At 41.4% G+C, this 17,182-nt stretch overlaps 1 protein-coding gene across 2 annotated transcripts in view; it reads right to left on the bottom strand.

The window, feature by feature from the left end:
- GRIA3 (glutamate ionotropic receptor AMPA type subunit 3) overlaps positions 1-17,182 on the bottom strand; it is a 287,984-nt gene that overhangs the window by 163,279 nt on the left and 107,523 nt on the right. The gene's annotated exons all lie outside the window — the stretch shown is intronic.

Here is a 17,182-nt window from a genome sequence, read left to right as displayed (position 1 = left end):
TCCAGTTGTGGCAAGCGGGGGCCACTCTTCATCGCGGTGCGCGGGCCTCTCACTATCGCGGCCTCTCTTGTTGCGGAGCACAGGCTCCAGACGTGCAGGCTCAGTAGTTGTGGCTCACGGGCCTAGCTGCTCCGTGGTATGTGGGATCTTCCCAGACCAGGGCTCGAACCCGTGTCCCCTGCATTGGCAGGCAGATTCTCAACCGCTGCGCCACCAGGGAAGCCCTATTAAATGTTTTTGAATGTGATTTTAATGGCTACACAATATTCCATCCATTAGACATACTGTAATTTTTTTTATAACATGCACATAATATGCAGGAAAGTTCCAAGTGTACTTAACTACATAATTACAGCTTTCAGAATCCTTTGTTGAAGACTGTTATAGGTAATTGTGTTTATTTTATTTTTGTTTTTTTTGAATTTTTATTTTATTTTATTTTTATACAGCAGGTTCTTATTAGTTATCTATTTTATATATATTAGTGTATATATGTCAATCCCAATCTCCCAATTCATCCCACCACCACCACTCTCTCCCTGGTAGACATACTGTAATTTACTTAGCCATTCCCCAACATGAACATTTCAACTATTTCCAATCTCTACCTATTGAATAATGCTGTGGTGACAACACACATACAGCATCTCTAATTACTTCCATAGGATAAATGTCTAGAGGTAGGAATGTCAGGCCAAACATCTGTGAACATTTTCAAGGCTTTTGATATATATTGACAATTTGCCCTCCAGAAAGGTTGTACCACTTTATGTTCCCATCAGCAGAATATGAGAGTACTTGTCTCTCTGCCCCCTGCCTAGCATTGAATAATATATTTGCCCATTTGACAGGGGAATATAAAAAGATTCTTTTTTGTTAGCATTTCCTTTATTATTAGTAAAGTTCATGACTTTTTTCATTTCTGTGTCCATATTTATGCTTTATTTTGAGAATTTCCTGTTTATTTCCTTCATTCAGATTTCTATTGTGATGTTAGAATAGATGTGTCTTATTGATTTATAAGAGTCTTTATATATTCATGATATTGTCTGTAACATGTCACATATATTTTAATTCAGTTTATTTGACATTTAATGTTGTTTGTGATATACTGTAATTAACAGAAGTTTGACATTTTATGAAATTAATATTCTTATTCATCAAAAAATTATGTGAGATGAAAGGAGGCAAATGCACATTCCTCTCCTGATCTTATTCTAGTGCTCACCTGGGCTTTGAACCCAAACCTTATGCAAACCACTCTCTCCATTTCTTGCAACTGCTTTGGTCTCCATGGAATTTCAGACAACTTTCTCTTGTGTATTGTGGCAAGGTAAGTGATTGGCAGAAGCTACGTATGGAATCTGAAGGTGACTGCTGAGATACAGTGAAGCGCAGAAAAAGAGGCAGAGGAAAGAGAGAGATAATGAGCCCAATTCAGTTATTTCGTGTTATATTTTGCCATATCTAAGAAACCTGATATTTAAAAAACCTAAACTCAAATGCAACACTTCAGGATACGATTATTCATATTACAAAATGTACTTTTCTTTAAAAAAATTCACAGAAAGATTCCCATAGCACGTTTGAATCCACATTTTGTTTGTTTTGTTTTTGTTTTAACTTGTTTTAAACATATTTGTTTTCCACAAAAATCAGTATAGTGATTGTCTAAATTTGAGATGCTAGCGCAGAAACTCTTCTGTGTGTGAGGAGTTTGAGACGGAAGATCACGAAACCCTCTGTGTTTGCATGTGGATGTCAGTCTGTGGATTTTATGGAACAGGGTAAAAAACAAATATTCTTCCACACCCAGCCCAATTTACCCATGGCAAACTAAGATTTCCCTGAGGTCTTCATTCCTCATAATTGTGTTTGTTTAAGTTCCCCTTTAATTAAGAGCTGACCCTCTGCAAATCTTCTCTTCCTTGCAGCTGCATTATTAGGATGGGACCTTAGCTAATTTGTAGAGTCAGTGAACAGAAAGTGCCCCCAGTTTCCCAGTTCTGTGTCCTTTTCCTTTCCCCCACTACAAATCCTCCATTATTCCAAATCCAACTCTTTACTCATACTAGACTGTCCATGACTGATTAAAGCTTCCATTGTGATCCCCTCCATGAAGAATTTATGCTTTAAATTAGGATCAAAGCCTTAAAGCAAAAGGGCAACTGTAATGGAAGAAATTGTAGACTACAGTAGGTGGGCGAGTATTGTTTGGCAGCTTGAGGTATTCCTGATTCCAAATATCCCACAGAGGAGGCAACTTCCAACTACTTGTCAAGTTTAAAGTTGGCCCTGAAGCTAGCTGTGCATGTAATCCTGCCTTTTCCATTTTTCTTTTTCATCCAGTTCTTCATTATGAACTCTGTCTCCCTGCTGGTGAATTATCTGGCCCCGTTCTCCACACCATAAGCTGAGAAAGTATACCCAAATAGTTATGTCAGTTTCATTGCGTGAAAGTAAACTTGCTTTGTATTGTCAGCTGAAAGGAAGTTTAAAAGACCATCTGGAGTAGATTTGCTTAAGGTCTGGGAAAAGCAGAATAGGCAAGCCTTCTGATCCTCAACCACGCAGCGTCTGATATAAAAAAGTAAAGAATAAAAACAACTGAGAGCAACTGGAGTTTGGATGAAAGGGGCTACTGCAGTGCTTGGGCACAATTTCTTCGTGTTTCTGTTTGGTATGTAGATAATTGTCCTGGAATAGACTACCTGCAATGCAAACTCACAGAGGGTACGAGTCATCTCAAAGTTGCTCTGTGGACTGCTGTACACTTAATAGATGTCATGGGATGATTGATCATGCCCATTAATGGGGTTTCTTATATAACATTTCCTCACTTGGCTTTTAATCCCCTTGAAATCAGTAATTTTCAGCACAGATCACATGACCGAATCTGCCAGCCAAGCAAGTGGTGAGCAGTCTGGGTGTCAGCAGGCACTTTACGGGCACCTGGAAGAGACAGCTGACTGCAGATCTCAACCAAAGAATGCACTTGCCAGCCCGGGTTGTGTGGTGGTGGGGAGAAGGCTTTATGCATGATTAAAAAGGGGCCCCACTTACAGGTTGGGGGAAGAAGTGCTACCAGTCAGCCACAGTTTACCTTCTTTCCAGGTCTGATTTATTCCGAATAGAACCTAGTGGCCACAATTATGAAGATGGCCCCTCACCCTGCTACCCCTCCTCCAGCAGGGGAGAACCGCGAGTCGGTTCCCAGAAGTGGGTATATTTTGCATTGAGCTTTCACATCCTGGGCTTCCCTTTGTACACAGTATTTACATTGTGGCCTGTGTGTATAGAGTAGTAAAGTGAATTGACCCAGCTGGGACTTGAGTTCAGAAAATATGTGCTTGCTTTCCATTAAGCAAAAGGCTTCATATCAGGAAAGTAACTTATCTGGAAACATTCTTCAGTATTCTCAATTTTGAGAAAGCAAGGCCAAACCAAACGTCTCAACATTTCTGAGCTTTGGGGAGGGGGAGGTATGGATGATGACTAACAGAAATAAAGAAAGGCGGTGGAAAGTGGGGGTGAGTTTATGTCAAAGATTAAAGGGGTCTGGATCTGACTGCAAAGGACTGTGGCTTATTCTGCCTGCTGGAGCGCTGAGGCTTCTTGATCCTGATACTATTGGAAGGCTGTCAAAGGTAATATTAAGGGCAAGCTTTTGCCTGGAGGATACAGAGGGGTGAAATATACAGTCCTGTGGACAATGGAGGACACACTTTTCCCTTGAGGAAAAAAGTTTCCTTTGACTTAATACTGTAGTCTAAAAACTCTTTGGGAAACATCCGAAGTGGGATGTGCAAAACTTACAAGGTAAGTAAGAATTTTCATATGCCTTCCCCCATACTAAAAAAAGGAAGCACACATCTAAAGACATCACCAAGATCAACTTATTTTGATTAGTTGTTTTCTTTCAATTGAGTTTTTCCAGTGGGGATATGAGAGTGGATTTAGAAGTATGGAGGAGGCTTACAGGCTAATGTTTCATGTTGTGCAGGCCTTGGGCTCCAGGAAGAGTGACTGAATCTTGGCTAAGCTGCAAAGAAGTTAGGTTGTCTCAGGTGTCCAGAATTCTCCTAAGTCTCTTAGAATTCTCAAACACGAGAGCCAGAATTTAGTGATGGTCCCAATCTCTGCATTGTAGAAATGAGACACTGAAGTCCAGAAAGAGAAAATGGTTTACCCAGTGGTAGATCCCAACTTGAATATAACCACAACGCTTTTCGTGTTTTAACTTTCAATATTAATGTAAAATGATGTTTCAGTTGTGTTTTCTGGATAAAGATTCATTTTGGTATTGAGTAAAAGTAAAAATCCAACAGGAAAATCATTATGAATATCCCTTGTAGATTTGCCTACAAGACTTTTGTGACTTCCTTAAGGACTCTGCTCATTCCTTCAATACTTTTGCATAGAGGAGCCCAAGATTCCACAAGTAAGTTTGTGTATTAGACCACATCTTCCTCCTCAAATCTCGCTGGGACTCCCATTTGCTACCGGGGCCCAGTCTAATCTATACAGGCTTCAAACGCATGGCATAGCTCATCCTTGTCAGGGCACAGCCTTCTGCAGCATCTTCAGTCTCCAGTGATTAACTCTGGCTGCCCTTGACACCTAGAAAAGCCTCCCGCCCATACCATAAACCTCTCCTCATTCATTAAGACTCAGCTCAAGTATACACGCTACTATATATAAAATAGATAACTAATAAGAACCTACTGTATAGCACAGGGAGCTCTACTCAATACCCTGTAATGACCTATATGGGAAAAGAATCTAAAAAAGAGTGGATATATGTATGTGTATAACTGATTCACTTTGCTGTATAGCAGAAACTAACACAACATTGTAAATCAACTATACTCCAATAAAAATTAATTAAAAAATACAGCAATAAAGAGCATTGTTGCAAAGTAAGAAAAAAAAGAAGACTCAGCTCAAAACATATCTCACCAAACAGATCTCCTGATTGAGATGGAGGGAAATGAAGGTCCCAAGCTCTCACAACCCTCCTCTATTAGCCTGAGAAACTTAGGCAACAGGGGGTGACCACTGTCTCTCAGGGGTTATGGTGTGACAACTTTAAATCATTGTTGGAATAATAGAGTTTTTTGGTACTGTTATGTATAAATTTTTCATTCTCATTACTCAGATTTTATGTTAAACCCCCTTTCCTTCCACTGTCAAGTTTGGGACAGACGTATAAAGTAACATTCATTGAATGCCTACTTTGGGCTGGGCACTGTGCTAAGCATTTATACACATTATTGCATTTAATCCTCCCAACAACCCTAAGCATAGGTAGTTATCCCCAATTAACAGATGAGGAAATTGAGTCTCAGAGAGGTACAGGTTTATGAATAAAAGCACATAACTAGTAAATTTCGGAGCTGGGATCTACACCCAGGTTTGGCTTACAAGCTCATATTCTTCTTTTTCCTCATCAGTGGCTGAAATTACTCTGATATGTGCAGTTGCCCAGGAAAGATGAAATCATACGTTTTTCTAAATGTTTCTCCATGACAGGGAGGACTCTAGAACACATTGTTGTATAACTACCTGAAGGCACCCCAGGATTTTTCAGGCCCACTAGGATGCATGCCGTGCAATCAGCCATAAGTGAATGCTTAACAGAAACACAGTCAGAGTTCTCTGGATAATGGCATATCTCTCATCAGTTAATCACCACCTTGGGAGCGGAGCTGGAGTTACTAGACTGGGTGGGTTTTATCATTGCTTGTGTCCTTATTTCTCACTCTGTCTCAGATGCCCTCTGCCTCCAAAGCAGCTGTTTTTTCCTGACTTCCCTATTTCTGTCAAATTTCCCAGTTATCAAATCTGAGCATTATCTTTGACTCTTCCATTGCCCTAGGCAAACATGAAGTCAAATTAGTTCATCCTTTCTGTGTCTTCCCCGTTCTTTACATTCCCATTACTACCAGTTATTTTGAAGTTATTATTGGTATTTGCTTGGGCTACTGTAACAGTCCTTGCCCTTATATCCAAGCTGCTCACTAAGACCAGCTTTAACCTTCTCACTCTTGATTATGTAATAGCCATGCTCGTTCTCAAAAATCTTCAAAAGTTTTTCTTTGCCCATAGGATAAAGTTCAGAGGAGGTATTATAAATGTTTCAACTTGCTTGTAATCTAGAATTTATCTTCTAAGAAAGTCTTGAGAGGCTTATTAAATTGGATGAGCATGTGGTTACTCCTTTCCCATTCTGGGACTCAGTTTCTTCAATATTCTATTTTGAGGGATTCCTTAGGATTGTATAAATAGGTACTGTCAGACAGTTTGGAAGGCGGATCAAGAACATTCTATTCTGATAATAGGCAAATGGAGGCTAGGACTGATAGAAAAGGAAAGATAATCTGAAAGAGGGACAGATAGAGAAAACTTCTTTCTAAACATTTCTGCTCACTTACCCTCATGGTTCCTAATTAGTGTTTCACTTGGAAATTGATCCGTTGGCTAGAGCTTTGAGCATAAAGCAAAGAGATGTAAACAAAGTCAGCTCTGCTCTTGGGCCCAGCCTCCTTTGCCACCGATGGTACAGATTACTAAGAACGTTGGCTGGCCAAGCTGGAGGAAAAAGTCTGGACCTATGGACTAGAGGAAAGCTAATTGGCCCAAGAAGCCATCAAAGTCATGGCCTTGTGGCTTCATTTAGCCACAAGATCTACCCAACTGAGCTAACTAGTTGCAAAGGACAAACAAGCATATGGCTATGACTGAATTTAGGAGTGCTTCAGCAAACTAGAATCTGGGAGGTTTACAGAGGGAGAGTCCTGAATCACTTAGAGTTACGATGCCTACCCTAGTCATGAACTGTTGGGGAGCTGCACCGGCTAAAAATTTATCTGAATAAAATAAATCTAATTAGGAACCATGTAGCTAGTCATTAAATGATTGGGTTAGTGGAGGGACTAGTCAACCGTGCCCAGAAAGCTTCTGTGTTCATTTAGGCAAAGTGCTCAGTGACAGAACGTATCAAAATGGCTAAGGGAGTTCCTCTTGGCTGGGAATTTGATCCCACTGGCTAGTGTGCTAGGTCTTACATATCATTTGGAAGGAAAATTGGAGTTTTAGAGTCCTGTGCAGATGAAAGTATTTATTAAACTCTCCAGAAGAGGTAAGTAACCAGCTTAGGAGGGCACTGGCAGTGGACAAGAGGGAAACAGTTAATGATAAACATTTCTTTAGCTTGGAGACCCCGCCAGAGCCAGCAATGGGCCAGTCCAGCAAGACTCGTGCCCATGCAGCCACCAGGGAGTGTAGGTGTGGGACCGTTCTGGATCCTCAAGTAGGCCTACTTTTAAAACCACCTTAAATTTGCCAGCGTGTTTTAAAACAGTTTGACAACCCCTTTAGGCCATAAAACATGTTGGCCAAACCACATCATCATAATGCTCTGGAATATTCTTAGGGGAACCTTCCCATCTGCAGTGTTTAGCTCTGCAAATATCAATGTAACAGAGCACCCCCTAAACCGAATACAAATATTCTTTAAGGTTTATTTTGAGCAAAGAACACAATCAGCAGCAATGCTGAAGGGGAGAGGGTTTAGGAATTACTTTGGGAGAGGGAGAAACAAGGCGGTGAATTTCTCCAGCAAATTTATGTTTTAACAACCCCAGGAGTTATACACCTTGTGCCTCAGAGGAGAAATGGACATGCTCTGTCCAGCATGGCATTGATGCGCTAACGACATCTGGGGCCTCCTCAAGGGGTACATTGCTCTCCACTGAGGAACTAAATAGTGCAAAAGGTATATTTCCCATGACGTTAAAACTATGGCAACTGCCCAGAACTTAGCTGGCCCCACTTGGATGGAAGATTGTTTTCTTCAGCGTGAAATGAATGGATTGTGCCTTTGATATGGAGCTGTTTCTGTTGTCTTAACCACTGATGCAGGTCACAGCAGGAGTGATGTGGCAGTAGCAGCCATCCAGAGCCACTGTGAAAGTGGATGCTATGAATGGAGTGGCTGGACCCAAAAGAAGTGTGGCCTGAACAATTGGCTGCAGGAAGCAGGGCAGGTGCCGGGAAGGCTTATTCAAGTAACCCGGCTCCCAAGAAAAATAGTCTATGCTGAGGTCCACATTTGCCACACCCTCTGCACAGCTCTGGTTACATTAAAGGATGTTTTTAGCCTCAATATAAAAGGATGCTATCGTTAACTGCTAAGAAGAGAGGTCACAATCTCTTTCTCCAAACAGCACAGTTGGGTGTAGCTCATTCAGAAGATGGTATATGTTCTTGCTACTTAAAGTGTAGCCCCTGGATGAGCATATTGATGACAGAAGATCCTAAAGATGCTGTACTGACACCTTTGCTGCTTAAAGTATGGTCCATGGATAGCAACACTGGTCATCACCAAGGCTGCTTGTTAAAAATGCAGACTCTCAGGTCCCACGCCAGACTTAAATGAATCAGAATCTGCATTTTAACAAGGTTCCCAGGTGATTTGTAATCACATCACAATTTAAGAAGCACTAGTCTGGTCCTTATTATGTATCTGCTGAGAACCACACTTTGGATGGTTAGCACAGATGGGTGATTCAGGGGGGAGAGCCCAGGCTTCAGTAGAGGTAATGGATGGGAAGTGAAGAGTGTAGGGCTAGGAGGGGACAAGGGAATGAATTGACAAAGGTTGGAGATTGACTCTCTTACTCAACCTAGGCCCAGGACAAGCCTCTTGACAACATGCTGAGAAATTTATGTTGATGGCTCTATGACATACTGAGTAGCAAGTCAGGGTTCTTATCTACTGGGCAGACCCAGGGAAGATCCTAGCATTACTGGGCTGGAAGGAACTCTTTAGTACTCAGTCCAGATGGGCAGCCTAATCTCATCTGTGACTCTGTTGTCTTCCCTTTCCCATCAGCCTTGGTGGCTCACAAGGGCTGTAGCCAAAGAGTTCTTGGAAGGGAGACTATAGCGCATAGTGGTTTCCCATACAGGTACGAAGGGCTGCATGTAGGGCAGACCTCGGACTGAATCCTGCAGTAAGGAGGAACAAAAGATCCAGAGGACGGTACCCAGCCCTATTTGCCTAGGCAGCACGGAGGCTGTAGATACCTGATGGGAAGCTCAAACGTGCTCAGAGGTGGGGAATGGGGAGTTAGAGCCACCAGAGGAAGTGCTGCAGTATTGTTACCCCTCAGTTGTGTCTCTGTCCTATGTGAAATGCCGTGATTCAGTTCCAGTTTTCGAAATACTCCTGAAGTTTTGCCTCCAGTGGGTGTTGTCAAACAACAAATTCCATAAATCCCATATCAAATCCTACCAACTTGAGCCATTCAGTTTTTGTTTTCCTTGAGCCAACCATAAAACCATGATGATACAAAGAGAAATACTAGATCCTATTAGCATCCCCCACCCTTAACCCGACCCCACTTTAGTCAGCAAGAGCTATGGAGCTATGCAAAATTTGATAGCTGATGGGATGTTTGATTAAAATTGATTTTAATCAATTGATTAAAATTCTGAAGGTGGTCCTCAAGGCATCCCAAGGTTGCTTCAAGAGTGAAGATGCTGTGAGGTCTTTGTCCTGACTTTGCCTTGATGGTGGCTGCTGGGAGATGAAAGGCTTGTAAACTGTTTCCTGTCCCTAGAGCCTAACAGTCCCCTGTGCCATTTTAATTTGATCTTTTTGGATTGGAACAGAATGAACAAGCAGGGGAGGTTAATTATCCTAATTAGAAAAGAAGTAAAGCCATGGCCCTTCTAGGTCAGACACTTGGACAAATCTCCCCTGGCTCCAAGCTTGGGGCATTAGCTCATCACTTGTGTGCCAGAGGATACACAAAGTATCCTCCCCAATCTTCTGCCACAGTCCCCAGAGCAAGACAGAGGAAATCTTTTCAGGAGATCGTGTGTGATAAGCCTGTGCCCGTGGGCCTGAGAGAGGGTTATCTGAAGGTGGTAGATATCTGGGCACAGCTGGATGGGTATATGTGTGTTGGTTCAACCCCAGGTTTCCCTTCTCTGTAGGGCCAAGCAAGCTCAATGTAGCTTGCTTGAAATGTGGTCATTTCAAAAGATATGCGTCTTTCCCCAAGCCTCTTGATATCCTATGTTTAGCTGGCTCAGGATGTTGGTATCTTTCTGGAAGGTAAACTCCTCTGGTACTCTGGTGGTCCTTCTTGGGTCAATATATTGCTGTTGGATTTATTGATTCCCAGATGCAACACCTTCCTTTTCCTTCACTCTCCAAAAACCATCTATTCTCGAAATAGATCAATCCTGCTCCCAATATAGAACTTGCTTTAGATGATGTATGTGAAAGTTCCTACCAGTGTCTGGCACATGGTAGGTTTCATTTAATGTTAGTTTACTCCCTTTCTTCCTACAGAGAAAAGTGTCTGGGACACAGCCACAATAATCACTTGTTCTGCTCTCTGAGCCTTGTATTTGATGTATGATATCTGGTCAGTTTGTGATCTGGTGACAAAGGGAAGCATAAAGCCTTAGATAAAGCCAGAGAGTAGTGACTGTATAATATTAAAGATCAAACTGGCCAATTAGCCTGACATGCCCAACAGATATGTCTAGCACTTGCCTTTGAAATATTCACATACCCAAGGGATGAATAAAAAAAGAACTTTAACTCCGTCTTTCAAAATACGCCTCAGATTGTTGAATGATCAATCTGTGGATCTATTACAATTTGCCTTATTCATACAGAATATTCCAAGAACATTAACATCAATGACTCCTAACAAAATGATAGAATAAGTGGAGGTCTCAATAGACCGTTTAGTCTACCCAACCCTGCTTCCCCTGGCCTCCCAACTCCAGCCATCCTGTCTACCTGCTCTTTAAATTTACTCTTCTCGATCCAAGGGTGTGAATCCAAGGTGTGAATAGTACCAAATAATGAATACACTTCAATTGACTTGTATTTAATTTTAGAATCTTTTTTAAACTTTGTAATTGAATATGTGTCTGCATGATAATGGGAATTAATTTAAATATAAAGGCCTGGTGCTAGAGGAAATGGGAACCATCCCAGTTTCTTATAGTACTTATCACTTGTGCGTTTTGTACTCACAACTATCTCCATGCTCATCTCTCAGACTTTACAAGATACTCACCCACGTAGCATTGCCCTCCCTCAAATCTTCCCTAGTGCAGAGGGGGTGGCTGTCAGGTTTAAAAGATAAATGGACAGTAAATAGAGGACGTTTGAGATTTTGGGGAAAACAGTAATTAAAAATGGATGCTATGGGACATCCCTGGTGGTGCAGTGGTTAAGAATCCACCTGCCAATGCAGGGGACACGGGTTCGACCTCTGGTCTGGGAAGATTCCCACATGCCGCGGAGTAACTAACTCCATGCGCCACAACTACTGAAGCCTGCGCTCTAGAGCCCACGAGCCACAACTACTGAGCCTGCGAGCCACAACTACTGAAGCCCCTGCACCTAGAACCTGTGCTCCACAACAAAAGAAGCCACTGCAATGAGAAGCCCACGCACCACAATGAAGAGTAGCTCCCTCTCGCCGCAACTAGAGAAAGCCCACACACAGCAACGAAGACCCAATGCAGCCAAAAATAACTAACTAACTAACTAAATAAATAAATTTAAAAAAAATGGATGCTGATGGTCACACTCAAAAGCAGTATTGGTATTGTGGATAACCACTCCCTATAACTGGATGAGGATGATGCAGGAGACAAGTCCTCTGAAGTCTCGGTGTTCATTGTTGGTATGAGAAGTATCTTTTGGATCTGTGTAGAAAATCTGTATGTGGGGGTATAGAACTTATACAGATAATACAGTACTCACGCAGTCATTTTTCTGATGTCTTGGTCTTGTTTATTTTTTGCTCTGTTTTGTTAGTTTCTAAGTCTTGGCATCACACTCTTCAGTAACTGGAACAAGTCACCCTCCAGTAGTCAGAATTGGCAGCAGAGTTTTACTTTGTGTTTGGGTGGGCGTGAGTTCAAAATTAGGTCATCGGGTATAAACTTCATTAGAAAGAAAGTTTTTCTTAGCCTCCTAGAAGCTTAAGTCCCAAGTTTGATGACTGTGGCACAGGCAAGCCTCCGAGAGCAAGTTTTTCTTGTGGGAGGAAGTATCCAGATGCTAGATTTATTTGGGGGGGAGGTGAGTTATGTCCTCAGAAATATTTAATATTCTAGAACTTTCAAGTTTCTCTTTTTTGTCATTGAAGCTTTATACTATCACCATTTAGGGAAGAGAGGACCAGAAATGCATTCCAAATCTGCTGAGAGTTGGCAGAGAAAATCTTAAGAAGTTAAGGCATTTTTTTGTTAAGACTGCCACCAAATCCCAAGATTGCCTGTAGCATTATTGACAATAAGCAAAATCTTCTTTTTATTTATTTTATCTGATTTATTCCAAGACTCTCTTCTTGCCTTTCAATTAATAATACAAACTTAATTTCAAATTAGCTCCAGGCCAGTATACCCTCTTGGAAACAGTTGCCAAACTTTATTTAATTCTTATTTAATATTTCTATGCTTGTCAGATGGATTTCTGTTCTTCCATGGGAGTTGGCCTCATCAGCCATCAAAGGGACTCTGATAGACTTCCACAGATGGGATCAGCAAAATCTCTGCCCTTAGTCAACTTAGGCTAATAGTCCTCCCTGGCCTTTGGTACTTCAAAGTCACTGAATGAGAGTGGGACCCTCGGAGGAACGATTTTCCTCTGAGGTAGGCCCTGCTAGAATTACACATAATGCCAAAAATATAGAGGCCGTGCAAAAGATCATAGGGATGACATAATCATAGAGCATCAGAATGGAAAAGGATCTTAGATATCATCTAATCTAAGCTTTTTAGTTTACAGATGCACACACTAAGGGCCAGAGGGGAGTGTGGCATGCTCAGAGAATTGTAAAGGGAGAGGTAAGGGAGAAGTGCTTTCCACTAACGTGTATGGAATTTTCTGGGTACCTGAGCGCTTGACAGAAAGTCCTTGTTGCTGTTATTGAAATGCTATTGAAATGTCTTGAATGCATGTAAGCCCACTCTTCTTCCTTAATAAATATAACCAAGTGAATATTGCAGAATCTTTCTTGGTGCCCAAGGATCTTGCAGTATCTCAAGGTCATCATTCTGAACATAGATATTCATTGCCCAGGACTGGGGAAGTCGAACGTAGAAGCAGTTGGCCAAATGTGTGCTGACCCTGGAGCAGCCCAAAGAAATTGTCACTTTTACTAAATCTCTGATATCACCTGCTCTTTTTTTTTTTTTTTAAATCACTTGTTTCTTTCCTAAAATCTTTGGGCAGAAATTTTGGCTATTTGAAGATTCTGACCCATCAGACTCTGACTGATCAGATTTTACTATCAACAGATACCTAAATGTTATTTTGGAACCTGAAATTAGGGCAGATACACGGTATACATTCATTGGATTCTCCTTGGGCTTAGCACTGAAACGGAGGTCTTTGGGGTTATGGGAGATCCTCCCCACAGAAGAAGTGCCTGGAGCAAGCCAGAATGCTCCTGGGGCATGGCAGCTGGAAGTTGGGGTAGAATGGTCAAGACTGTGGGGCTGAAGAGCCATGGCCTTACCGCAAAGAGTGGCACTAAATCAGGACGGACCCTGCCTGAAATCAGCAATGCAAAGCATTAAGCGTAGCCAACTTCAGGGAAAGAGATGGACCTTTTAACCGCAGTGCCTTCCCAGATACATGTTTCCTTAAAATGTTTAAATAGTAAAGCATGTGACTCTCATAAGTGAATGAACAGACCATTCCCAGCAGATGGGCCACTGGATAAATTACACATTTTAATTCAACTTAATATCTTTTCCCATATTACAGCACATTGTCACCCAAACCATGATGACAAATACTCCTTGGAAGTGTCCTTTTATTTCTCCGGATCGTCCCTGACTAGGGAGAACTAAGCTTTCCTACCTGGACAAAAGCGCTTATCTAAAAACGAGTGATTTTATGGCATGTTTGGTCAGTCAAATGACAAACCTGGATCCTTCCCACTCCTGAGAAACTGTGCTTCCTGTGTGATTGGTCAGGAGCCTGGACACACCCTTTCTAGATCCCACAGCCTACTTTTCCATCAAGGTGCCACAGAGCATATCTGAAAAAAATCTAAATGCACTAAATTTAGTTGGATTTTAAAGAAATTTTGCAGTAGTCCTTGAAAGTAGGAGGAGACCCTTCAGAGGTGAGAAAATGGTGAAAGGATCGGCAGTAGAAATTTCAGGCTTGACAACTGGAATTTGAAACAGTCCCTGGGCACCCAGGCCATAGGACAGAAATCCTATTGCAGGTGTGTAATATTGGACACTTGTCCTTTTAGGTTTAGACAGAGGATGGAATCGCCAAGGGGAAAGCCATGACCTTTGAAATAGCTACTTCCCCAGCCTTTCTCTGACCTTTTCAAAAGATTAAAGCTCCTCAGTGGAAACTTCTGGCTTATAGGAAAAGATATCAGGAGGACATTGAGGCCCCAGAGAGGAGCATATTTTGGCCAAGGTCACCCAGCTTCTAAGTGCTCATTCCACCTCACTGGAGACCGAGGAGGAGAAAACTGGTGTGGGTGAAAGATGCTTTCAAAACTGTAAAGAATATACTGGGGTTGGAAAGAATTTAAATACCATCCAATCAGTTTTCCTTTACAGATATGGAAACCAAGGTCCAGAGAAGGATACTGATTGACTCAAGGTCACAGAGAAGAGAGCTTAGCCAAAATTTTAACACTGAATTCATCTTCTCTGGACAAGAACCTGGGTTAAAAAGAACCCAAATCTATTCTCTAATCCAGTGACATCTGATTCCATGGCTAAAATATGATTCCAAACCATCCTGAACATTTTCAATCTGTCTTTTTAAAGGTGTGGTTTATAAAGAAACCCTGTTAATTACATAATGGGCTCATCAGGGCCCAATATCTTTATTCTAGGCGTTGGGTACAGCCTGTGCCCCTTACTCTTGTCAGCTATCTAGGAAGTCCCTGCCACTGGTCATGAAGTTATCCAGGTGGAAGGGTGTGAATTATTGGGTGAAGCCATACCCACTAGTCAAAAAACAAAAGTTTTTATGAACTTTGTTGCAAATAGTGACATCTGCTTGAAATTTTATATGAAGACATCACAACAAACATTTCCAGCTAATTGTCTAATTCTTGCGTACGCCCAGCATCCACAGCAGGATTTGACTCACAAGTCATTTCAGAAGTTTGGATTTACAATGGTTTTCCTCTCCCTCCAGGGGTACATTTAAAGGTATGTAACAGAATTATGAATGTGGGCTCTCTGATCGCTCAAAGCAGTGTTCAAGTTCTAGCTCTACCACTTATAAGCTGTGGGACTTTGGAAAAGTTATTTAATTTCTCTGTGAATCAGTCTCCCCATTTATAAGATAAAAATAGTAATATCTGACATTTATTGGATAGTTACTATATGCTGGGCATTGTTCTAAGTGTTTCATACATATCCACTCCTTGAATCCTCATAGGTAGGTATCCTCTGGGGTAAGTGCTACTATTATTCCATTTTATAGATAAGGAAATTAAGGCACAGAGAGTTTAAATATCTTGCCCGTGATCACACAGCTAGTAAATAGTAAAGGCAGGATTCAAACCCAGACCATCTGATTTCAGAGGTGGTGGCACTCAGCCACTACACTGTATCTAACTCACTGAGTTAATGTAAGGATAAGTGGGATAATATATTAAAAAGTGAAACCTAGGGCTTTGACAAAGAGAGGCACTTGATAAACATTAGCTCTTGTTACCAGTTTTCCTTACTGCCTCAAATATCGATTGGTAACCTGTGAATAATTCCATTTCCAAAAAGCCTTCCCTAAATAATCCCACCCACCTGATCTTCCCTCTGACTGCATTATTGCAATATAAAGCTCATAACTGAGGACTAGATTATATATTGTCCTGAGTAAAAGCCATGTCTTTTCCTTCTTCTATATTCTCAATAGAGCCTAATAAACCCAGAGGGGCTCAAGAAGTGTTTGTGCACCAGAATATTCAGTGTGACTATTGGTGTGTGGTGACAGGACCAACAACTGTTCCCATAGCGCAGTGCTGCTCAAGCTTTCATGTACACGTGAATCACATCAGAATCTTGTGAATGTGGATTCTGATTCCATAGGTCTGTAGTGGAGTCTACATTTCTGACAAGCTCCCAGATGATGCTGAGGCTTCTGGTCTATGCACCACACTTTAAAGTAGCAAGGCTATAGGGTACGGCATCTTTAGGGTCTTCTCCATAACTGCTATGTTTTGGTAGAGGCATGCTTGAATCCATCTAATAAACTAAGGTATATAAAGACTTACATATCACAATATAAGGTGAAATCAAGCATTTTATTCTCATGGAATAAACAATAATAGGGAAATTTGAGGCTGGTCATGAGCGGCCATTCATTTAACAAGCCCTCATTAAAAACCCTATTACGTGCAAAGTTTTGTGCAACTAGTTACCATAGACCATCTAAAGATGAGTTTAAGGCATAGGCTATGTATTGCCATGTGGATTGTCAACTTTGGTAAAGGCTTCTTCTGCTTTCTGCTCCAGTGAACTAAGTGGACTTTGCATGTCCAAACTGAAATTTGGAAGGGAAGTAGTGTAATTATTTATTTGTGTGCAAGAATTAGTAATGCCAATTAAGACCATTTAAATTTCCTGATTGTACTTAACACTGTATTTTCCTCTGTTTATTATTGGAGTAATTGTTTGTGTCAAAGTAATTTCTGAGGGAACATAGTGTAATTTTATCTCAAGTCCCAGTTAGATGATCTGGATGTTTCAGCCTCTTGCGTAGTAGCAGGAGACACAGGCTTTTAAATGGTATGTAGAGGTGGGTTGGGAGATGGGGAGGGTGTTGGTAACAGGATTGGGGAGATGAACCAGTTTGATTCATGAGCACAGGGTAAGAAAACAACATCCTAGATATTTATGTACATACTTTTCTGAAAGTAAATTAACCAGGGGCAGCACAGGCTATAGATAGCATAGTTCAGTAGTAAGAACATTGGACCAGAAGTCAGGAGACCTACAATCTAGTCTGTCCTCTATATTGATCTAGTGTGGGACCTTGGGTAAGTTGCCCTGCCTCTCCAAGCCAGCAAAGTAGAGTTAATCATACCAGTCTTAGTGGTCAGATCTGTTGCCAGGCAGAAGTGGCATAAAAAGTCAAGGTAGCATAAGC

Source organism: Balaenoptera acutorostrata, chromosome X (assembly GCF_949987535.1).
Source record: "Balaenoptera acutorostrata chromosome X, mBalAcu1.1, whole genome shotgun sequence".
Lineage (NCBI taxonomy): Eukaryota > Metazoa > Chordata > Mammalia > Artiodactyla > Balaenopteridae > Balaenoptera > Balaenoptera acutorostrata.
The sequence above is the reverse complement of the archived record's forward strand: the minus strand, read 5'-3'. Positions and strand labels throughout refer to the sequence as shown.